The sequence below is a fragment of the Corvus kubaryi genome, unplaced genomic scaffold, assembly GCF_017639235.1.
Source record: "Corvus kubaryi isolate FWS band 111438036 unplaced genomic scaffold, C.kubaryi_AGA036_p1.0 66, whole genome shotgun sequence".
In the NCBI taxonomy this organism is placed as follows: Eukaryota; Metazoa; Chordata; class Aves; order Passeriformes; family Corvidae; genus Corvus; species Corvus kubaryi.
This window is the reverse complement of record NW_024582054.1, coordinates 25,486,082-25,510,266: the sequence shown is the minus strand read 5'-3', so window position 1 is coordinate 25,510,266 and position 24,185 is coordinate 25,486,082. Positions and strand designations below refer to the sequence as shown.

The window sequence follows — 24,185 nt, the reverse complement described above, 5'->3', positions numbered from 1 at the left end:
AATAAATTACATCCACTGCCTGTCCACCAGACTAATCTTATCATAGAAGGGGTGATTTCCTCTTCCTAAATCCATGCTGACAACAGTCTGTCACTTTCTTGTCCTGAGTATGTTTGGAAATGGCTTCCAAGATTTGCTTCAACACCTTCCCATGGAACCTCTTTCCTAGTAAAGACTGAGGTAAAGAAGGCATTGACTATAAAATCATAGAATCATGGAATCAGGGTACCATAGAGCAGCACATATTGAGGAGGACACTGAAAGAACATGAATGGTCCAACCTTTTGCAAAAAAAGGTCTCTAGAGTTGATTTTCTAGCTCCCTGTTCACTTGTGTCTCCAGTGATGGGGGCTCTACTGCATCCCTTAGGAGGTTGTTACAGTGACTGATTGTTCTTATTGTGAAAAATGTTTTTCCTATATCAAGATGAGTGAGCTGGCCTTTTTGATGCACCCTGTATCTTCCAGCAGCTGGCCCACTTTTCCCCTGGTTTTCCTTTTGCTGCCTCTGTGCTTTTAGAGGCTTTTCTTGTTCCCTTTCCCATCCTTCAGCTGCTGGTGGGCTTTGGCTTTCCTAATCTGATCTCTGTGTGATTAAACAGTGTCTTTGTATTCTTCCTAGGTCCACCTACCTCTGTTTCCATGTCTTGTATACTTTCTCTTTGAGTTTTGTCGGGAGCACCCTTTTCATCCATTCAGGCTCCCTGCCACCTTTGCTTGAGTTCCTGCGCAATTTTGGGGATAGACAATTTTGGAGCATAGATGAGGTGATCTTTGAAAATTAACACTCTGTCCTGGACCCCTCTATGCTCCAGGACTGTCTCCTACAGGATTCTTCCTGAACAGGTTCTTATCAGGCCAAATTTGCTCTTCTGAAGTCTAATGTTGTGATTCTTCTTCTTGCCTGATTCTCTCCCCTCAGGATCCTGAATTCCACTATCTCATGGTCACTGCAATCCTGTCACCCAACCTTCAGGACTCTGACCATTTCCTCTGTATTTAATACTTCTTTTTGTGGCACCAGGAGGACAGCTTGAGTGAATGCAGATATCAGGAATCTTTGAGTCTTCTTATTTTTCTCCTTCCCAATGAAAAGTTTGAAGCTTCACGAAACCTCTTTTTTTTCCCCCCTTTTGCTTTTTCTTATTTCCTGTGTTGGTGATTATCTTAGTGTTTTAATTTTCTGGCAAACTTAGTGATCACTTCTCCAACAAAAACAATTTTTATCAGTTTTATTATGACACAAAAGTTTGGTGAAAAATGAATTTGCATTTGATTTTTCATGTTGTTTTTCTTTTCCCTGAACTATTTATCCTGTATCTAATTGTTTTTCTTGCTGTGTAATAAGTCCTGATGACCACAAAAGGGTGGAACATGACAGAACATGTAACAAATGAAGATGCTCTTTGTTTCAAATTTTCTGTTCTCCAGGTATCTATTGAATTATCTACTCATTAAGATGTTCTACTTTATCTTGTCTTTCTCATCTGTTTTTTCAGGCTCGAATTTCTTTTTAAAGTGCTGCTAGGCATTCTTAAGCCAAAAAAAAGAGACATGTTTACTTCAGCAAGTAGAGATATAAATGTAGTCTTGCAAAAGGAACCAACTGGTCAGCCTTGTAAAACCATGGGAAACTTTCTTGCATATTACAGAAAATGAAAGAAGAAAGTTTGCTAATTGTAGTATGTTTGTTAACTATGTGGAGCAGTCTAACCATAATCCCAACTGCAAAAAAAAGGAGGAAAAATAAAAAGCTAGTGGCTGCTGCACTGTAGTATTTCCTTCTTTTCCAAAGCATAATCCAACTTTTTCTTGAATTAATGTACACAAGTCACTTTAACTGCTGGCTGTATAACTTTTGACACTTTGTTTGATATTCCAACCAATCTTTGTATAAACTATTTTCTGAATTGTTTATAGGTTTGTCCTCCTGCCCAGATTATTCCATAATCTCTTGCTTTGAAAACAACTGTATTTACAGCGATGTTATTAAGTAGTTTGGGCCTTAGACTGAAAGGTTGTGGTTAGTCGTCAGGAGATTAATAGAATTTAGAATCATTAGACACATGTTTATCAACAGCTGAAAAAGAATAAAATAAATGAGGCAATTCCACCTAATAATATTCCCATGTAATGTTCTTATTATGCAGTATGACAATGATTTAAGTTTTCACAATGAACTCTTTTTTAATTTTTAAAATTCCTGGAGATATAGATTCACTGAGAAATAAGTGACTTCTTAATTACTCTCTCTGCACTGAATGTAGGATGGAAAGGGAACTAGCTGAGCATCACACGAGGTTGATGATGACTGTGACTATTTCTGCTAAATCTTTTTCCACTTTCAATGTGTGGATTATGTTGCCAAGGTAGGTAGGAATTTTTGGACTCTCATAAATTGCAGAGTCATGGAATTTGGTTGTAATCTGGTGTCAAGACTTGTATACAAGGGTGTAAGTAATATTTTCATTTGCTGAAGAGTATACTTAGATGAACCTTGGTTTTTTATTTGCTTATCTTGGGGAGGAAACAAAGTAGATGGAAGGCATTGCCATTTTTTAATCTGACCTGGCTCTGCCTGAAGTCAGTGATGCTCACTGTGCAAAAAACCCCTCTGAACTCTCTTTGGAGGTTTTTATTCGCCATCTGAAAGCATTGATGCTTTAAGACTGGATGTGGCACTTAGTGACATGGTTTAGTTGATAAGGTGGTGATAGGTCATAGGGTGGACTTGAGGATCTCCAAGGTCTTTTCCAACCTAGTTGATTCTGTGATTCTGTAACATTGTTTTGTGTCTGGGATAAATAGATCTGTGGAATAGGTTTAATTAGTTCAGATGCAGCATTTCATTGATATTTCTGAATAGTGCTAGTTTTTGGAAAGGGAAGATGTGAACTCATCCTTTTTTAGTCATCAGAGAATCTAAAAAGGATATTTATTCCTCATAGCCATAAGACTAAATCTGTATGTGAATGATCCAGCTTTGTTCCTAGGCAATAAATAACACATGCTGCTAAAAGTAACCAGCCATCTACCCCAGTTGTTTAAAAGGGGGAGGAAGGTTTTGTTGAAGGGGCAATTGAACTTGCAAAATAAACACTTAAAAAACTCAGGAAATTGCAAAATGAACCTTTGTGCTTCTCTGTGTACTTTCATTAAGTTACAGGTTTTAACTGCATGGAATTTAACTAAGTTAATGGTTTCAAATTGTCCGGAATTTATGTAACACCTTTAGAGATATTTAATGAAAATGAGGCTCAGAATAATTAGTAATTGATAACTGACTGAAGATAGGTGAGAAAAAGGTAGTGACTAGCTTTAGAAAGGAGGGGAAAGAAATGCTAGAAAGAATAAACTGATCAATATGAATACAATTTCCCTCCAAATTCTGGAGAAATTGCAAACAACCTAATTTTAAACACATAGAATATACAGAAAACAGCACACAATATATGAATAACAGTCAGAAGCAAATTGTGTCTGTTGTCAAACTGTGTCAAGCCAATCCACACCAGGGCAGCAGACCCTAGATACAGAAGAGTTAGCAAGTCTATGTAGATTTTAGTAAGATCTTTGATGTTGTTTTATATGTCATTCTAATGAGAATCAAGGAAAATATTCTCAACCTACTATGGAGTGGGTGCAAAAGGGGCTTAATAAGGGTGTCTAAATAGTACTTTTCAGTAGTTCTTTGAGGTATTGAATGAGTATCTGTTGAGGCCTCCCGGTATTCAAGGTTTTAAGTAGTGTCCTTTATGATGGTATTGAATAGGCTTATAAAATTTGCAATTGAAACTAACTCTATATGCACTAAAGAAAATAATTAGAATTCAAAAATGCATTTAGAAATGAAGTTCAAGCATTGTTTGACAGACAAGTAGAAGTTATTGCACTTAGCCAGGAATAATCAACTGTGTAAATGCAGAATGGACAACCCAAGTAGAAACTGTAGAAAAGCACTAAGTTAACAGTGGGTCTGAAGCTGAATGTTAAAAGATGATTTTTAAGGAGAGATCAGAATGAATCTTATTAACCTAAAGAAGAGAAGACCAAAGAGAGGACATAGCTGGAGAAGAACTAATAGCATTAACTGTAACAAGAAAGGTTCTGATTAGAAGTAAGGAAAACAGTTCTAATGACAAAGGAGGTGAAGTGCTGAAACAGATTGCCTAATGTTAGCTTGGAGCATCCATCAACAGATGAGACAAACATCTGTTAGGAATGACATGGTTATAACTGAGCCTGCTGTACTGTGGGATGAGGGGAAATGGGTAACCTTTGGAGTGATTCTGTGTTTCTGTTTATGACATTTTCTTGCAGAACTCTTATTAAAAACAAGAGTTGCAAGTGGAACACTTGTGGTTCCTGCCTTCTGCACACTGAGTATTTTTACTGCAGTGTATGGAATCTCCATGAGTAGAAACACAGTGGCAGTTGTTCACTGCATTTAGCAGGTAAGCTTTTTGCTTCATTCACTCAATTATCATTCATACTGTGTGGTGTGGTTTTGACCCAAAGTTCATCAACAGGCAGAATGGGTTAATAGAAAGGGTAGGCAACCAGTCCTCCTTGCTTTGCCACTGACTTTTTGTAATCCAGTTTAAATCCCTTGGGCTCCCTTTGGATTCTTTCCCATGTTTTGTTTGCTGAATTTTTAAGTTTTTTTTTCCCCTACATGATTCAAGGTCTTGCTTGATGCAAGCTCTGGCAAGAAGGGATTATGCCACTGTGGGTGGTTGTGTATCACCTGGTATCAGAGTGCTTCAGCTTAATTGAATATTCACTGTGCTACCATATTACAAGTAATGAGCCACAGTAACAGACACTGGAGACCACAAGTCTTCCTGTTGCCTCCAGTGGAAGTAATTGAATCAGGCCTTGAATGAATGAAGAGGGGATCTTAAAAGGATATTCTTGGTCAGTAGTCTCTCCAAATGTCTTCACGTCCTTGTGCCATCGTATTCTCCCGTTCCCATTTGCTTGTGTGAGCTGTCATCTTACTCTGATTTGATGTGTCCCTGCTGTAGCATTTTGAAATACAGAATGCATGAAATATGCCTTTCATATGAGCATGAATTTTAGTTTTGTTCAGACATGTCTGTGGTCAAAATCTGCTATTCTCTGTCTAGTCTTATAGTTCAGAGGCCACTCTTTCAACTTATCTAGGAAAGCATATTTTCCTAGAGAACTGGCTTGTACATGAGGTATATAGAGAATGGAACATTTAAAAAATTATGTGTAACTCATACACAAATGTTGGGCTAATAGTACAAGTCATAGTGTGCCTCATTTCAGAATCTATTTTTTACCTTTTCTGTCATTTAAAGCCAGTATTTCTTTAAGTTTTACATAATGTATTTTTTCATTGGGAAAAAAACCCCAGAGTCTAGATAATGGTGAGACAGCTTAAAAATAATTGTAACTAGGAACTGGGCCATGATTAAAATTGTTCAGCTGTTCATTTTATTGTTTGTTCCCAAAACCTTAAATGCACTCTCTGAGAACAATAACAACAGTTAGCATGTAACTCCGTATGGGCCAATTCATGCAGTCCTCTCTCAGCCTTTTCCTCCTGCAGAAAAATTCCTGTTTAGGGAGCTTTGTAAGGAATTCAGGGCTGGAACTATCTCTTCTAACTATTTTGTAAAAATAACATGGAAACTACCAAGGAGAAAGGAGAAAAAAGCAGAAAAAAGAAACAAAATGAAGTCTACTTTACCAGCATATTTGGATTTGAGGGAGTGAATAGAACAGAACAGGCTGTGATATCTCCTTTGGATAGTACCTGCCTCTTTGTTAGCCTCTGTGAAATGTGTGGGATATTTGCTGTTGGGTTTCCTACAAGAGGGATGAATCTCTGCCATGAGGGTTATTGTGATAGGAACTGCAAAAAAAAAAAACCATACAGAAAAAAGTTGATGGCCAGTAGCTACAGTAAAACAAACAGGTTTTGTAGGTAAGAAATCATATTTGCTGCTGCTTGAACTTAGCTGAGTTGTAGAAGGTGGCAGCTTCTTCAGGCAGTGGCTGGTTGACCTTCATGGTTGCTTAGACCGCCAGATTGATTTGGCTTCTTTGAATCTACAGTAGCTAGGCACTTTCATTATTAAAAATTGACTTTTCTTCTACATGTCTTCAGAAATCTTGGTCTGTGTTTCCACCTGCATAACAAACTTCTAAGACTGATGGTGAAATGCAGGGAATTGTAACGTGTTGTGTCTGAGCTCAGAAGTGATGAGCCACATTATGGTGGGATTCTCAAAACTCCATTCATTGCTGTTCAACAGCTGCTGGAAGATAGAGTCTTGAAGGCACTTGAGAAAGTTGCGCCCAAAGAACCAATCTGTAGCCAGCTGGAGTGTGTACAAAGACTATATAGTTCACAATGCCTTTCCACTATAAAACCTCTTATGACATCCTTAATCTTTTGATATCACTGAATTTCAGCTGGGTAACCAAGTGTGTATGGGATGCACAGTTGGGTCCTTTTATTACTTAATTTAGGAAGAGCATAATTTTAATCTTTTCTCTCAGGAGAACTATTGAAACCTCATACACGTTTTAGGATGAGTAAGGATGTGGTGTCACTCACAGTAGGAACCTCATTTAGAGCCCATTGATGTCAATGGAAACACTTCCCTTTGCCTCAGTGGGCTGTGGACCAGGAATATGCAAGAGTAAGTGAACTAAGGATTCTGCTGACTGTATCATATAGTATATGCTGTACAGTTTTACTAAAATAAACACATTTATTTAGCCAAAATACTTAATGTTTAATTTAAAAAACATAATATAAAAAGAATGGATTTTGCTTTACTGATGTTTTAAGCTTTAATTTAATGTAACATAGTGAAAAGAACATCAAATATTCTAGTTTTGTTTCATTAGAACCAGATGGTCCATGAAAGACTTTTGGCGAAACTAGAGTTGGGAAAGCTTGTAAACTCTGACTAGCCTGAAAATGTGCTCAAAATTGCTCTATCAGATGATATGACCAGTTTTATAATGTGAAATTCTTTGGCTGTTTTACTAACATCCTGGTAAGGTGTTGTACAATTTAGGCAATTACAAGACACTCTTTTGGATGCTACTGTCATTATTGTTCTGCTTTGGAATTGGAAAAACAATGAAACTGATCTAATGCAACTGCAGTATCTGAGAAAACATCACAGTGATGTTGTTAATGAAGAACTAATGAGGACAAAGAATTGTTATTACTTATTAGTGACTAATTTTTTTATATGATGAGACAAATTTGTTTGTCTCAAAAAATTTAAAAATCCCAACAAAATCCCCCAACCCCAAACCTCATGACCTTCATCCTGAAAGAATGATAAATCTTTTCTCTTTACCATTACAACACTGTTGGTATGTAAATGTACATCTCCAGCTGACAGTGATCAGACAGAATATTAAATGATTTAGTCCAGAATGAAATATTAAAGTAATAATGACCATCAGGAATGACAGATGCAACTTGTATTTGCTTCAGTATTGTTTTCACTGCAGTCCTGTGGCAGTCCTTCTGTGTCCTGGAAGGTATCGTGTGTTTTGATGAATGGAAGGCAGAGGCAGTTTTGATGAGATAGACAGATAGGAAGTGAAGCAAATTGCTCAGGAGAAATACAGGTAACCTGCAATATATTTCCTCTTGCTAATATAAATTGAGAGAAAAACAAATGTGCATAATAGTTCACTAGGGTTCAGCTATATTTAAGGTCAGAGGTAACTTTTATGGCATTCTGCCCTGACTTACATAACAGATTGCCAATTGCAACCACTAATCTGCAATTGAATCAGAGCATATCAAGTGTCTTTGGTTGCTACTCTTAAAGGTCTTGATTACATTATACAATAGTTTCATACCTTGGGCATTAGGAATGGATTTTCAAAACTTTTTTCCTGTGATTTCCTACTAATCCTTCTCAGGTGAGAACTTCTTGCCTGCGCTGTGTTAGTGGTTTCATTGTTCCTAACTAAGCTGTTTTCATGCAGGAGGCAAGCAGGATCAGGTTCTCTGGGCAGGTATGTCTTAATTTCAGGACTGAAACATGGCCTTGCTCTAAGTTTTGCAAATACAGATCAAATTCTTTTCAATGGGAATACTCAATGAGTAAGGGCTGGGACAGAAAGTCCTTTCAGGAAGTTAAAGTGCCTTTAAAAGAAAACCACTTTTGCAACCATGGCAATATGAGGTCTATAGTAGGCAACACAAATGCTTGATTCAGCAGCATTGTATCTCTGAACAAGTCACAGTTATAATTTTTGTATGACATTTAGTTTCTTTCTAACTGCATGCCTAAATCCCTGGTATCTCTGCTAGCCTGATATTTTTTCCCCCAAGTAGCTGTATATGTAGGTGTGTGTGCAAACACATATTTTCATGCATATGTCTGATAGGGGGTTGTGAATTTATATCACTGATTTGCACAACAAAGTCAGGTGGGTATATATAGCCCTGCAAATATTGACAAGTCCTTTGGTCTTCTGTAGTTTCACAGTAGGGTGCTGGTTTAGGATTTTCTTTGCCTTTAATCTGTCTGGACTTAGGACCTTCCTTTTCCTTTGAACATTAAGGTCTAGTGAATCAGGCACCCCAGACTTCATCCGTGGTAATTGACAATTTTCATATATTAGGGAGTTTAAATGAAAAGTTTTATTGCCTCTACATGCTCAACCAGACTCTTTTAGAATTAAAGATAATGAAAAAAACTTAATGATCATTAAAAGGCATGACTTGCACAATTCTCTGTACAAAATCATAGAATTGTTTTGGCTTTGCCTTATTAGGCATTAGAGCTTATTTGAAAGATAACTTGTATCTTAGTGAGGTTTTTGAAAAACTACTCTGTCTGTCAAGTTTGTCAGGGAACTTGAAACAAGAAAATCTTAATGTGACTTTGGGTTAATATTTCTCAAGAGTGTCTATGTCATAAAACCCAAGACATTCATTTGTATAATTTGGCCTTAGGGTACAGGGAGGAGTGTGGAATAGGCAGAGGAAAATGTACTGGAGTAGTAGAGATTTGGATCAGAGACACTGTCAGAAGCTTGTGAATTTGCACAAAGCTGTATGTCTTAAAAAAATTAAGTGGAAAAAATCTTGACTCAGATGTCTATAACCATTTCTTAATCTGTGACCTACAATCTGTCCTTTTAGAAAATACAGACCCTTCAAACCTCACATTGTAAAATCACTGTGGAAATAAGAACTCAGGCAAAGATTTAACTTTGGAGCAAGCAATGAATTTATATTAAAAGATACCTGATTGTTGGTCCGCTGAATGAATTATGTATCCAGACAAGTCCTGCAAAAAATAAAATTCTTCCCTTTAGAACTAATGTGTGTCTTTGCATTGTGTCCCAAGTATCTGGCACCACCGGTGCCAGAATAGGGATCTTGTGGAGATCCTGAGTTGTACTTTCCTCCCTGGCTTCTGCTCTTGCTTTAGACAGTAGTGAAGGGAATTCCAGTCAAACGATCTTTTCTCCCAGTATATCAACTCAGTGCTGCAGGCCTTTGTGGTTCCAACATAAAACCAGCTGCTGCTCGACCAATTGTAAGCTTAAGTGTTCTCCATGGACCATGTGCTGTGAAGTGACCCATGCGTGTGGAGCAGCTCTTGGAAGTCTGTCAGCCACTACCTGCTCTGAGGTATTGACCTATACAAGGAAACTCAGACGTTGTAGAATGCCAAACACCCATTAGTGTTCCTTATAACAACCTTGGGCAAACACAAATAACTGTATACACTATGCTGAGCTGTGTAATTACTTGTATTTGTTTTAATGGAGATGGCAGAACAGGCATCTTTTGGCTTCAAAGTACTTTGTTTGTAAATATGAAAGATAGTCTTGAAAATGTCTTACAAGACAACTTGTAAAGTAGGTAGAGACCACTTTTTTCTTCTTCCCCAAGGACTTTATGGCTTCCTTCTGCAATGTAAAGAGAATTAGAATTGTTGGTCTGGCAAATTTGACGGTTGTAAGAAAAAGTTATTGCAAGAGAAAAGCAAATGACATAATGATTTACTTGTGGCCCCATTTTGCAAATTTACATTTTGCCCTTAGGTCAGGAGATACTTAAAAGCTGGTGCTACACAAACCTGTGCTTTGCTCCTAGAACTAGCAGATAAAACACATGGTAAATACTGAAACCTCAAACAGAAAAAGCTGTTTTCAGAGTGTAGGTTGGAGTCTAGGAAGTCAGGAAAGGGGAGAAGGAAATACAGACTTTTTCATTATTGCTTTAAAGTTACTTTGCATATTAGCTCACAATGTGATTCTGTAGCTCTGCATATGAAGAAAGAGTGAATTGTAATTTGAAAACATATTAGAGAAATATGCAATAGTCCCTCAAACTGAATCCATTTAATACCCAGAAGTGAATAACCCAGAAAAATCCATGGTAGTGTTTTAGACTGGCTGACCTACTGAAGGCTACCTAATAGGTGCTTGAGGCCACACATGAAGTAGTAAATGCAAAACCCTGTGAATGGGCAGCCATGTGCACCCTTACAGCCAAAAGAAAACTGCAATTTATTTGAAAGTTATAACCTAGCATGGCCATACTAACCAGGAATTGTCAGGGTAATGTGCAGCAGAAATTCTCATTCTACTTTTCATTAGGTGACAAGTGACATCATGCAGTGTGTACTAACTCTGGTGTTGACTTTGTGCCTTGGGGAAGCTGTTGGAGAAGAGCACAAAGAGGAATTTTGTTTGGCATTGGGAAGCTCAGTTCATGTATTCAAGTCGTAACTTCTAAGGGCAGAAGGGAGCACAGTGAGCCCTCCCTGGTCCTGGTGTAGCACAAAATTTTGAAGAATCATTGCTGCTCTGAAATCTGTTATGTGATTCTGCAATAGCTCCTATGCCAATGCATATCCACAGACAGGATGGTTTTAACGTGAATCAAGCCAGCCAGCCAGCCAGATGTTTTGAGGCACATAATGTAATTATTGATATGAAAATCAAAACAAGGTACCATATAAAGGCAGCCACTGTTAGTTCATTACAGATGAGACCATCAGTCTTGTTGCTGTAACAAACTCTGTATTCATTATTTTAGCTCAGGATATTTTTTTTCTTTGCCTGTTTGGCTGTTCTCTTAATGAATATTGCAAATCATAACCCAAATGATGTGCCTTGAGCTGTCTTAATTTTTGATTTGCAACGAAGATTTCAGGAGCTTGATGTGTGCCATTGCAAAACATTTCCTGATGGAGGAAAGGGGGAGACATTCTATGGAGGGCTGCAGATTTTTTTGTGACCAAGCAGTGAATCAGACCTCTGGTACAGAGTAATCTCCTTGCTGTGTTTGGACTTTACCCTGGACTCTCTGTCCTTCACAGGAGATAGTGCTGACTTTGACAGTGTTTTCTTAAAGACCTGAAGTGTTTCAATGAGTAGATTGAAACTTTTGCTGCTAATGATGTATGTCAGCTGTGTTAGATTCATAAATGGAAGGTTTTGGGGAAAGAAGTGAAAACATCCTGAAACTTTGTTTCCAAGTTGATATAAAAATGGACTTTTTTTTACTTGCTTTCTTCTCTCCAGGTAATGTCTTTTACCTGTTGAAACATCGTGAACTAGCTTCTGGTTGAAAACAAAAGCAAAATGGAAGAAAAAATCAGACAAGAACTGTCAAACCCAAATGTCTGTTAAAAGCTACTGAGAAATGTTTTCTTTAGTTGAGAAATTTCTATTTTTCAATTAAATTATATGCTTTATGCATATTTGACCTTTTTACAAAAAGAACCATAAAGTTTTATTGACTACCACCTGTTGCAGTAAAAGTGGAGTTCCAATAAAAGAATTATGAAGCATTTTAGACAAATTAATTAGCTCAGAATCCAATGCAGCAAACATATATGTCCAGTGGCATCTGGGAGTAATATGCAGACACCTGTAAACATCTGCTTTCTGTGTATCATTTACTGTCCAAATATGGCAACCTCATTGTCCCATTGACCTTAAACTTAAGTCATTCATGAAATAAGAACGAGTCACAGTAATTGCTTGGATCAAGCAAAAGACCAAAAGCTCTTGAGCTGTTCACCTTCAGGACATGCTTTATAGCCCAGCTTCTTGAACAGATATCTAGGGAGAATTGGGATGGGTTGGCCTCTATGAGATGGGGAGTTGTTGCGCAACAGGATATTCTTGCTGGCTGGTTCTTTCATATGGGTGGAGTTTTGTTGTTCTTATTTTTATTGTTATGGATTGTGAGATGGGGAATTGTTTTTCCTTTAGCACAGGCAAAACAACTGCTTTCAGTGTAGAGTGACCTTTTTGATTATGCACATGAACCACAGACAAAAAGAACACAATAAAATACTCCATGGGCAAACACAGTGAGCTTGACTCATCACTATGTTACTCTAGTTCTGCACCAGATCAGTTCAACTGAACAAAGATGGAGCTTTACCACCCGTACTGTCTGAAGCATAGGGGTCTCATTCTGCCCCCGACCAGAATGCTGATTTGTAGAGAATGAGCAGTGCTTACTCATTGTGGAGAGAGAATTACTATCCATGGGGATCAAGAGTGTGAAGAAAAGCTTGGCCCAGAATACAGAGATGGAGGATGCATTTCACGTGGTATGTATATCACATACACAACATGGTGTGTCCTGACATGGCGTGTTTTATGAAGAATGTTCTGAACAACTAGACTAAACAAAAAGATCAGTAGAAGTTGCATTTCCTAGTTCACAATGACCTCCATAATATCAGAGAAGGTGTCAGCACTTTGACTGTTTTACAGAAAATACTTGCCTCTGTGTCAGTTCTAGGAAACAGGCCTTCTAATGGGTAGTGGCTGACATAACACATATGTCACACTTATCCTTGTTAGGATGTTTTGAGGCTTTCCTTTGAGTAGCTCCCTACCACAGAAATAAATCATCTCCTCATAGAGAGCAGATGAACAACAACATGTGAAAAGAGGATTTATGGTTGTGGCTGCTTTTCTGACTCCCGTAGGTGCCCCAGACTGCAGTTCCATAGTGCCTCCTAGAGGCACTGGCTCTAGGCAGGAAGGCAGGGAGCTGCACTATCGCTGATGTGTTGGGACAGCTCACAGTGCCAGCTGTGTATTTACCAGCGTGTTGGCTGATTTCCTCTGCAGCTGTTGTGACTTGCGAATATTTGATCACTTTAATGCAATAGAAATGTTCAGTTCTTGGCCTCTGAACCACTGTAGTGTGTCTGTTAAAACGAGGTTGTGCTCTATGGTTTCTGGCTTGCCTTCATTCCCTCCCTGTGGATGCTACACTAATAGCTACGCCTCACAGGTGAAAAAAGGAATCCTTGCTTTCCAGGAGATGGCAAATCTAGGTGAGAAGTATGCAATTCTATGAAGGACAATCACAGAGCAGCATATTGATTGGCAGACTTGACTACATTGTAAACACTTTTAACCTTCAGTCAAGTTAATGGCTTGCAAAACCCAGACTAATTTGTTTCAGATAACTGATTCCAGTAGGCTGAAAACAAAACAAATTGTACACTGACTATGAAAGCCATGGCTATTCTTCCAATCTCTATATAGTTGCTTGTTAGAAACCTTTTCACCTATGTTGACACTGGGTTACTTCCAGTAGTACAGAAAAGAATGTGGAATACAGATTTAATAGAGGATAGAAAAGGATGAGTTTGGACATTAAACCTGTCACTTCTTATGGCACTTGGAACCCAGATGGTGTATTTTTGGAATATGCATTGTCCAGGCTTTTTTTTTCTCTGTAACTTGCCTCATTCAAAGTGGTTAGGACTGATATTATGTGACCTGTTTTGTACAGATCATTAAACATTTCTGAGATGGGTTAAATCATATCAGTTTCTGCAAGGTTTTCACATACTTTCAGAGAATGACCCATTTCTGAGCAGAAAAGCTTCCTGTTGGACACATCCCTTCTGTTCACAGCTGCTTACATCATTGCTTCCCATCTGTGATCCTGTTGTCCTGTTGCAATCACGTTGTTTCCCTGTTCAATTGGGAATGCAGGATAGGACTAATAAAGAAGCAGAAATATTTAATGTATCTTCCAAAAGTCCTTACTGTGACAAGTGGTGTATTCTTTCTGAACAGAGGCTAGTCATTCTGGATAGTGCTACAATTTATTTGGCCAAACTGATGAAGTTAGAAAGTTCATCCTGCTCTTCCTGCTCCCACTTCTATGCTCCTTTCCTCCTGTGTATCTTGGCTCCTTGCACCTGCTCGTGATTTGAGCTCCTGTGGCAGCTCTTGTCTCTTTTTCTGTTTTCTTTATGGTCCTGGTATTAGTATAAGGTGTTTTATTCTTGTCTGTCCATAATTAGAAAAGGCATCTGGATCTTTATGAGGCAATTAAGCAGAAGTGCAGAGCAGTAGCAAAATCAGTTTAACTGGATAGCTGACGTGTAATGGGAATTCCGTCAGAACTGATCCTTGATGGGTGGTAGTTGTAGTAATAGTAAGGATATACTACTAGGTAGAGAATGAGAAAATATGAAATGAAGGAGTTTATCTTGGTGTTGCCTTGCTTCTTGCATCACATCTTCTGGGATTGGGATGAGAAAGGTGCATTGTGTGTGACACTACACGTTTCTGTTAAATGGTTTTGAGGCATTATAGCTTGGATACGCATTTTTTAAAAAAAATTTTAAATTTTATTTTTATTTTTATTTATTATTTTCTTAACATTTAAATAGAGGTTTGACCTGGAGTTGAAGGAGACAGATGGTGTCTGATGGCAAAGCTTTGACCCTGACAGTGACATTGTATTTGGCAAGAAACCCATTCTGTCTAGTTTCATGCGAACATACTGGACTGTTTCAGTTTTTTTTTTTTTCCAAATGAAGTCATCATTTGTCACCGAGACTGAAGGGAAGACTAGATAAACCTCTGCATTGTCTCAGAAAAAAACAATTTTATTGATCATATATGCTAACATTCAGTTCTTTGTGCAGGCAGACAGTGCTGTGAAGGAGAAACAAAAGGGCAAGCAAGGCTGTATATTGGGTGAAAATAGAACCCAAATGCAGATTGTTTTTCACATATATGAGCAAAACTCAGAGACTATGGGAAATGTGCAGTGCATGAAAGCTGGCTGTGTGTGAAACCAGATGGGTTTGTAGCTGAAACAGTTCTACTTCTGAGGATGTCGAAAATCTGCCTTGACTTAGTGCAGCCTACTCCCTAGGGGTGTTCCTCAAGCAATTCTGGGTCCTGGGGCAATCTCAGGATTCTCCTGGAGCAGCTTGTTGCTAAACAATGAAATGCACTTATTTTTCTAAGACAGAATGTGTTGACATTTCCTTCTTGCAGGAAACTTGGAGGTGCTGTGTTTTGACTTCTGTTTAGAATGAAGACTTGTTTGAAAATGTAGGAAGTTCCTCCCTAGAGAGCAGAATGTCCAAGTCTTTATCAGCTGTTGCAGAACAGTGGTGCTTTCTGGAAATGGAGACCTTATGCCAGATCAGTGCCTCAAGGGCAAGAGAGAAGCATCATCAAGTCACTTAAGCAGACCATCTCACAGCTTCTCCTGTAGTCTTGCTCTTCCTTGACAAATGACGGCATTTTCAAAAAACTTTGGTATTTTTTCCTTTCCTAAGGCAAGTTAATGAGCACACAATGATTATCTTGCCGTGGTATCTCAAGCTGAAACAAAGTGTCTGAAATATCTGCAAGCAGGTGAAGTTAGAGTTATGCCCTAAGTTGTGTTGAACTCTAATTTAGAGCTAAGTGTTGAGCAATAGATTAACTAATGGGGGTCATTCATTCTATATTACAAGTGTGTTTCTTACTCTCAGATAAGACAATTTTAAGAATAATCATTTGTATCCTTCCCCTGACTCTCAACTTGAAGTAGTAATAAGAAATTTTGGGTTGGGCACTAAAAAAAATCTTATTTTTTTTATTATTTGAAATTGGATTGAGGATGCCATTTGAGTATGAACTTTTATGCTGAAGTGTGTCTGAGGTTGAGAGTGGCAGGTATAAACTACCACCTGTGAGACACCTGTAGCAGCAGCTAAAGGACAGGGGGAATCCATTCCTTTGCTGAGTCTCTGTTGAGCACTTTTGCTATTAGACTGCAGGTGACATACTCTTCCAAGTTCTCAAACATGGAATTTGCTATTGTTTCTCCAAACTTCACAGCGCTGATCTTGGAGAACTGTCCATTAAATCATCTGCAGTCAACTGACTGACACATCACGTTTTAATTAGATCACTTACAACAGTCCTTATGAACAAATTCCATTGTAAATTTTCCATTTAGGAAGTGTTATCTATGTAATTTCAGATATTTCCCTCAAAGATAGTGTAATTACTTTCTCCTTTATATGTCTAATTGCAAATTTATCTGTAATAAAAATCATGTTACCAGCATCTAGTATCAGTATCAGTATCTGGCATGCCTCGGATTCCACCATTGAGGCTGTTGTCATTTAAAAAAAAAAACCTGCTGAGTTAAGAAAGAAAAAAAAAAATCTCAAACAAGATAATGTACATTTTGTTTATTTATGGTACAGTCATGCACCTTTAGAAAGAATTATGAGGTCTGTTCTTCTCTCTAAGAAACTGAGTGATGAGGCATGTCTGAGACCCACTCTTGTTATCAGAATTTGAGTGGGTAAAAGCTCTGTGTTTTAGGTGTAAAGTTTTGTGTTTATGAATCATTTTTCTGTGAACTGGTACTTTCCCACAATGAAGCAGCTGGCTGAGAGTACAGTTTTCCCTGCGTTAGACGAGATCATTGGTATCCAGGAAGATTTTCCCTGGATGTTTTTCAGCACTGCAGGGATGGAGAGGTCCCTTGGAAGCTCTTCGTGCTGATACATAAGTCAGGCTGTCAAGAGCTCTTTGCTATGTGTTTTTGTAACTTCCATAATCTGTAAACTATACTTGTGTGGTCAAAGTATAGCTGAAGCGGAAAGGAGTGTTTGTGAGCTTATGACTGGACTAGCTGCAGTTTCACAGAAGAAAACCAGCTTTATCTCTCTAATCCTTCTGCTGGCAGGCAGGACATGAAAAATGAAGGTAAGACACTGTACCTATTTATTGCTTAATTTTTCCCTATAAATTCTAACCTTGTGGTTGGAAAACCCAACAAAATCCAGTAATTCTCAAATGTAAACAAGTAGAAAAATAATACTCCTGAGTGCAGGAGTTTGTAAGTATCCAAACCCTAAATATGTTAACACAGCTGCATGTCATGTGATTCACTGCAGTTCTAACACAAAAATATGTGAAATGTTTGAATACTGTAAATTTCTGATGATTCCCTAACTGAACAAGAACAAAGCATCTATTAAAAATCCAAACGGAATGAATAAAGAGTTGTGCTGAAATGATATAAACAGCTCTTTTCCTTAGCTAATACTTAAAAGTTCCAACTAATGCCCTCCCACAGTAAAGCTGTGTAAGCTAGAGGTCTTGCAATGCTTTCTGAATGTATTACTCTGCCAGTGAGCGATCCAGCTGTGTTTTAAGGCATTCTCATAATCTGTCTGGGTTTTTGGGGAGGTCAGTGTGCCACAGTTCAGTGAGCGGCAATTTCTTAAGATGTTGCTGAACAAGGTAGCACAGAACAAGAGATATTTTGACTGTGCCAGTGTGGTATTTCAGCTCACATAACTGCTGCTGCTGGTTACTGAACGTCTTGTCTGTCTTTATGCAGTGTGTTCTGAATGCAGCTCCACGACTGAAGCTGTTTGTGTCTCCTGGGCAATGGCTGGAGTTCTGTGCACTCCAATTATGCCCTCAGCCATAGCTGGGTTCCCATGGCAGGTAAAGCAGTGGTGAGGATACCGTGCATGCGACATTTGGAAATTAAAATTCATCGTTAGTCAAGAAGCTAATCAGTACACTTTGAATGCCTTAAGTGGAGTGAAAAGCACACAGAAAGTCACAAAAACATGTCAGAAAGAAAAAACAATAGCTTAGAGAAGTATTAGTGGAATTGACTCAGTCTTAAGTGATATCTGCGTGCCAGGTCTTCTTTCAAAGACATGGTGTTTTTCCCACACAGCTACTGTTTAGTAATAAATCTTATAACCTTCTGCAAATAGCTTCTTGCCCCTGAGCAATAAATGCAAGCTTCAGCTATAATGATAACTGCTGGAGATTAGAAGTTAAGCCTCGATGAAATAGCGAACAAAGGAAATGAAAGTGTATTCAGTAACATTTACAAAATAATTTAAATTCCATGCAATTTCAAAAGCAATGTTTCCATGTGTTAATAATGTTGAACAAAAAATAACACTACTTTCACTTTTTCTTTTTTTTCCCTTTTAAATATATTTCCTTCTCATCTTACTACTTGAGTAAAAATGTCATTTCTTGGTTTAATCCAGCTCAACATTTCTTAAAAGGCATTTTGTGAAGCAAACTTTTCTACTTCATAAAATTTCTGTCATATTTTCAACCTCTGATGCTGAGAAAAAGGTGTCACCTCCTAGTTATTTGGTACGTTCAAAGAAAATGTTGCCAAAATATATGGTAGTTGGTGTTGGCTTTTAACAGGTTTTAACTGTCTCTTCCCAGAAAAAGCATACTTGGAATTAAATTTCAGCAAGGTCAGTTATATAGTCACAGCATCTTTTCTTAAGCTAGGATCTGTCTTCTGGGACAGGGATTGCTTTGACACATCCTGTTATTCAGCAAATGTGAGTGACTAGTATTACCTGAAAATGTTCAATATTGATTCTCTATCATATTAGAAATCATTGCTTCTGATAAATGTATTTAAAATATATTTTTCTACTGCTATCACTGCCAAGAATCCTGGGCTGCATCAAAAGGAGCGTGGCCAGCAGGTTGAAGGAAGTGATTCTCCCCCTCTGCTCTTGTGAGATCCCACCTGGAGCACTGCATACAGTTCTGGTGTCCCCGATACAAGGAGGACATGGAGCTGTTGGAGCAAGTCCAGAGGGGACCTTGGAGTTGATAAGAGCATCTCCCCTACAAAGATTGAGAAAGTTGGGGCTGTTCAGCCTGGAGAAGAGAAGGTTGTGTGGGGAACTCAGCAACTTTCCAGTATCTGAGAGGGTCTGCAGGGAAGCTATGAGCAACTTGTTCCAGTGGGAGATGCTCCTGCACATGGCAGGGCTGATGGGGACTAGATTGTGTCTAAAGCCCATTGCAACCCTGTAACATTCTATGATTCTGTGATTGTGATATCTCTATGGATGTACTAAACTTACCCAACAGAGGGGCCATTTCTTCACAAGCCTTCATGAATTCAGGTACGTGATACTGTATTTTGCTGCTTGTCCAGCCAATGCCTTGTGAAAATAGTGCCAAGATGCAGAAAAGAGAAATGAATAGGAATGGTGTGAAGGCTGGATTTTCTCCAGAACTTTTCTGTAAATCAGGCAGCTGATCTGAGATGCAGTGCCTTGATGCTTCAGGTGTACAATAATTTTCAAATATGTATACTGCCATGAGCATATGTGTGATCAACTAGATTCATAGTATGTAATAAATCTTATCTAGAAGAGCTTGGTGTTATATTTACTAAAATTTTTGCTTTGCTAGAGGCAGGATATTCCTGTTTGAAGGGTTATCCTGTCTCAAAAGAGTGTGTACATCTTCTAGGAAAATACGAGAAAAATATAGTGTCAGAAAAGGTCACTTCTGGCATCGAGCAAATTATTTAGGGTAATTTGATTCCTATCTATCAGAAAATTTAATCTGAGGATACTGCAGCGAAGGGAAGGAGGTAGGCCTTCTACCTCCTCTCCTAGTGGTTAGGCTGTTCATCTGCAATGATGGATGCTGTGGTTCAGTTCTGCTCTGGAGATTTAGATCCTGCTGTCCTGTCTCTTAGGACTGGACATGAACAATTAGCAGCAGTGAGGACTGCTGCAACATGTTCTCATTTGTTCCTCTTTACACTTTTTTGCTTCAGAGGAGCTGTCTGTGGGTCTGATGCCCTCTCTGCCAGGGGCTTGTGCTAATCAGCTGGCTTTAAAGATGTTAAGTTTGGTGGTGGGCCACTGAACTGTTGCAGGCAAAGTGAACCATTTTCAGTGCAAGGGGTGAGAACCTGCCTCAAAATCGTCCAATAAGTAGTCACACAAGCAAAATCAGATCGTAGCTCAAACCCATGCCCTGTCCAATCAAGACAGGAGTTTGAAGTTGTGTTCCTAACTCCTCATAGGAGTATCTCAGCAATTACTCTTTGTAAAATTCCAAAATGGAACTGGTCCAGTAAGCCACTTCATGCAAACTACTTCAGTGATAGTTGAGAGTGAAAGAGCAGTAGAGTAAGAATGATTCTCCAGCCTGGTGCTAATGGTACTCACTTTGGAAGCTGTGGTTTCAATACACTAGGAAGGAGACTTAATATAACAAAGAGTGAACTGTATATAAAAACTCAGAGAAAAATCCCTTTTGTAACAATTTTGTAAGTCTTGTATTGTATTTCCTTGTCTTATATGTTTACATTTGCCAAATGTTTGCATTTTCCAAAAATGCTTAGTCTTGAGACATATGGAACATTTCATGTTAAACAAAGTACAGTGGCCTGGGTGGGGATGGTAGTGGTTTTGGTGTGGAAACCTGGAAAAATTGTGAATTCGGTTCAGTTTGAACCAACATCCTTTTTCAACTGTTTGGCTTGGCAGCTGAACTGAAAAAACAGTTATTTGACAGCCCTAAGCCCTCCTTTGCAGTTGGACCCTTGTGTTTTACTAGGAAAATTGTAGCATTAGTCCCTGGAGCTGTTCAAGCATGGCACAGAGGCATGAAATGGAAATCCCGCTAAAATATAGGGTTGTCTGAATTTTTTGGAACCGGGGGAACTCTGAAATGAGATTAAATGATGGCATCCACAGTATGTGCACTACTGGACTCTCCAAAGAGATGCTGCTGTTTTCACAGATTCCCTCTGTCTCTTGCTTGCCAAAAAGATACCTTTGATTCTTATGGGAAATATTAGGAGGAAAGCTCTTGACTTGTGTGCATGGTTAGCTGGGAACAGAGACATTCCTTTTTTCAACTTGTTCATTCCATGATGTAATGAGAACATTTTAAATGAGGACAAGCAAATTGCAAGCGCCAAGCTTTTTCCTAGATGCTGCTTATAATCAAACACACCCAACCATGCTCTTAAAGACCTCATAATTAAATGTGCAAAAATGGAGACTTAATTTGAACATGTAAATTAATCACATGTTGTAACAATGGAAATTCATAACTGAAAATCCATTAGCAGACAACGCTGTTCCTCATTCTTTTGTTTACATGTTTATACTAATCACGCAATAGGATTTTTGGTGCATGTCACCCTTTGAAAATCAATTCTGTATCAACTTAGGAGATGTGTTCCCATTTCTATTGTATAGCTTTGCTCTATAAATGCAAATAATTGCAAATTAAGCCCCAAATGTCTAAAGAACAGCAGGAGTGACCATTATTTGATGTATGATGCACATCATGTCATTTCTGTGTCACTACTCTAGGGGTTAAATAAGTATCATGTTTTGGACATCTTAGGAAAATAATAAACAGTGTAGCTCATCCAAAAAACATCTGCTCATATTTTTTTTGTTAAATAGTAGACAAATATATTTAAAATGTGTTTTCAATTGTCTGCTAAGAAAATAAGTTTGCATAAAACCCACCCTTTTATCCTGAAAAAAAGATTGTGAATTTACCTTCTGTAGCAATTTAGAAAAAGCCAAAATTTATGCACATTGTGTATTTAGCAAGTAAAGAACTCAGTTGCTGTGGTGGACTACATTAAACATAGATGGATGAGAATGAGGTCAGTGGAGTGAACACAAGCTGTACTCCTCAGAGCTACTGTGCATGCACATGGCCTTAAAGATGTTTATCCAGTGGAAGTCTGTACTTGCCTGTGTATTTCACTGAATGTACATGATAGGCCATGAAGCCTTGCCTAAAAAGCACTTGTGAAAGAAATTTTCACATTTGCATTTTGGTTGAACACTAGCAGCACTTCTATTGGTAGGGTTTACCTGACTCTGTGGGGATCTGAATTCTCTGGAGGGCTTGGGCTCTTTATCACCTAATGGCAACCCTGGTCAGTAAAGCTTTTTTCATTAACTTGGATCAGGCCTTGCAATTCCCCTTGATCAGCTAGTGCTTACTCAGTTGAAAATATTGCCTTGAGCTTTCTCACTCTTGCAGGAAAAGTTCTTCTCAACTGAACCTCTTCTCTGGTTTTACTGTAAAAATCCAGCTTGATCCTCACTGTCCTGCTTCTTAATGTACTGCGCAGCTGTCTTGCACTCTTGACTTCATGCCACCCACATGTTACACCTCCCAGTTGGTCAGCCACTTCCACTCTGTTGTTTTGTTAATCCTTTTTAAATAACCACTTTTTTATAGAGCTACTTACAGGAAATACCTCTCCAGTAATGCCTCTGAATCACTTACAGCCTAAAATGTTGCCATATACATCTTAAACTTAAAAACCCCTATATTGCCCTATTCTATATGCTAACATCATGTCTACAGACACTGCAGTGAGTTCTGGTGAAAATAAGGAGGAAATTTTAAAAGAAAACTTCTCACCTTCTTGCATAAGAAGTGCTAAATTCTGATGGGAAGCACTTGGACATACATAAGAGCTTGGACTGGTCATCTATCAAACTGGGGTCTAAATAATGAGGGGGAGCCATGCTGCAGCAAAGTGTACTAAGTGTGAAGATAGGAAAGCATTTATAAAAACGCAGCAAACAGCTTTGTGATAATTAGTGGAAATGAGGTCACAGCCTGTCTTTCTCTCCTACATGAACATTTTCTTTATTATAGTGGCATTGCAGCTTATGACTCTGGGTTTTTAGTGGACCAGTACCATTTCTCGGTTGTTTTTGCTTTCTCTTTTCTCACAGTAAGATGCAACTTAAACTCCTAAACTCAAAACCTCCAAAAATTCAACCCACAAGCCTCAGTGGTATTTGGAGTTTATGTATTCTTTAACCAAAGGTCTTTGCATAGCCAGATACTGGTACATTTTTTAGTGAAATTCTTGAAGCTTTGAGCTTAACCACTGCTTCTTGCAGTGATATGCTTGAAAAAATGTCACCTATGTAGCTGTAATGGAGGGCTGTGGAGTTGAGGTATGTCCATTTTCTGGAAGTGGTAGACTGGTGTCAAGGTCTAGATTGACCTCCAGCAGGGTCCTGGCTCCAGCTTGAACAGTCCCATGGTGACATCAGAACTTTGGCATCTATGTTTAAACATTTTTTGTGTTATTGTCATTATTTCAGAGAAAAGCTGGTGATCTGGCATGAATGAATCCACTACATACATATCTGCTGGAGTAAGCAGAGAACTTTAAAGCTTTATGAGCTGAGAATTGCCTCATTCATTTTTCATAAGTTATTGATTCTGAAACTTTTCTGTTGCCTACAGCACTGGACTTGGATGTGTATGGGAGAAGTTCTTCAAATTGTAGCAAAGAGACTTGATTTCTGAGAGAACAAAAAGGAAAAATACAGGAAAATCCTTGTTGGAACCAGAGATACAAAAGTGCTTAAAGAGGCTTGAGAGCAAAAGAAACACACAAAGGGTTTACAAGGCTGGAGTTAAACAGAACTAAGTAGGATTTAGAAAAGTACTTGGAAAAAATAATCCTGAAAAGGAAGAGAACAGCATCCCTTTCCACCCAAAATCAAAAAGGAACACTATTAAAATGTTCTTAAAGTTGTTTTAAAGTATTTAGTTTCTTTTAATAACACTCATGATATGATATGTACACAAAATGATTGTGTGTGTATTGGCAAACCACAGTAGCCTTTTGAATACTCAATCTTCATCTAAGTGTGTTTCAGATCTTTGTGTGATAAACCTCATTTGCTAAATATGGGAGGTTGATCTATTCTATAGCACAGAAGTTGTGTGTGATGTAATGAGAAATCTCATTGTCAGGACCCTCTTACTAAGATATTTCTGAAGCTTTGTGATTGCTTTTCTTCTGGATCCTCTATACAATCGGCATTGCCATTCAGTTTATTATGGAAAACTGTTGGGAGCAACCAGAATTAAATCCAAGACCAGGACTTTATCTCCCATATGTTTTTTTGGACAATATTCTTGTTCAGGTACCATGAATGGGAACATCATCCATCAAGAAGCATAGGGTTCAACAGCCAGAGTCTGGAGCAAAATAATCTGGCACTGTTATTCTGGGCAGTGGATCATTTGTGGCTTTAAACAGACAGA

The 24,185-nt window shown here is 38.4% G+C and overlaps 1 long non-coding RNA gene across 1 annotated transcript in view; it reads left to right on the top strand.

Moving 5' to 3' along the window:
• The window catches only part of LOC121673594, a 272,596-nt gene that overhangs the window by 71,365 nt on the left and 177,046 nt on the right, over window positions 1-24,185 (top strand). Inside the window, exon 3 of the long non-coding RNA XR_006019254.1 lies at window positions 4,320-4,453. This is a non-coding gene — a long non-coding RNA (uncharacterized LOC121673594). The remainder of the gene's footprint in view (window positions 1-4,319; window positions 4,454-24,185) is intronic.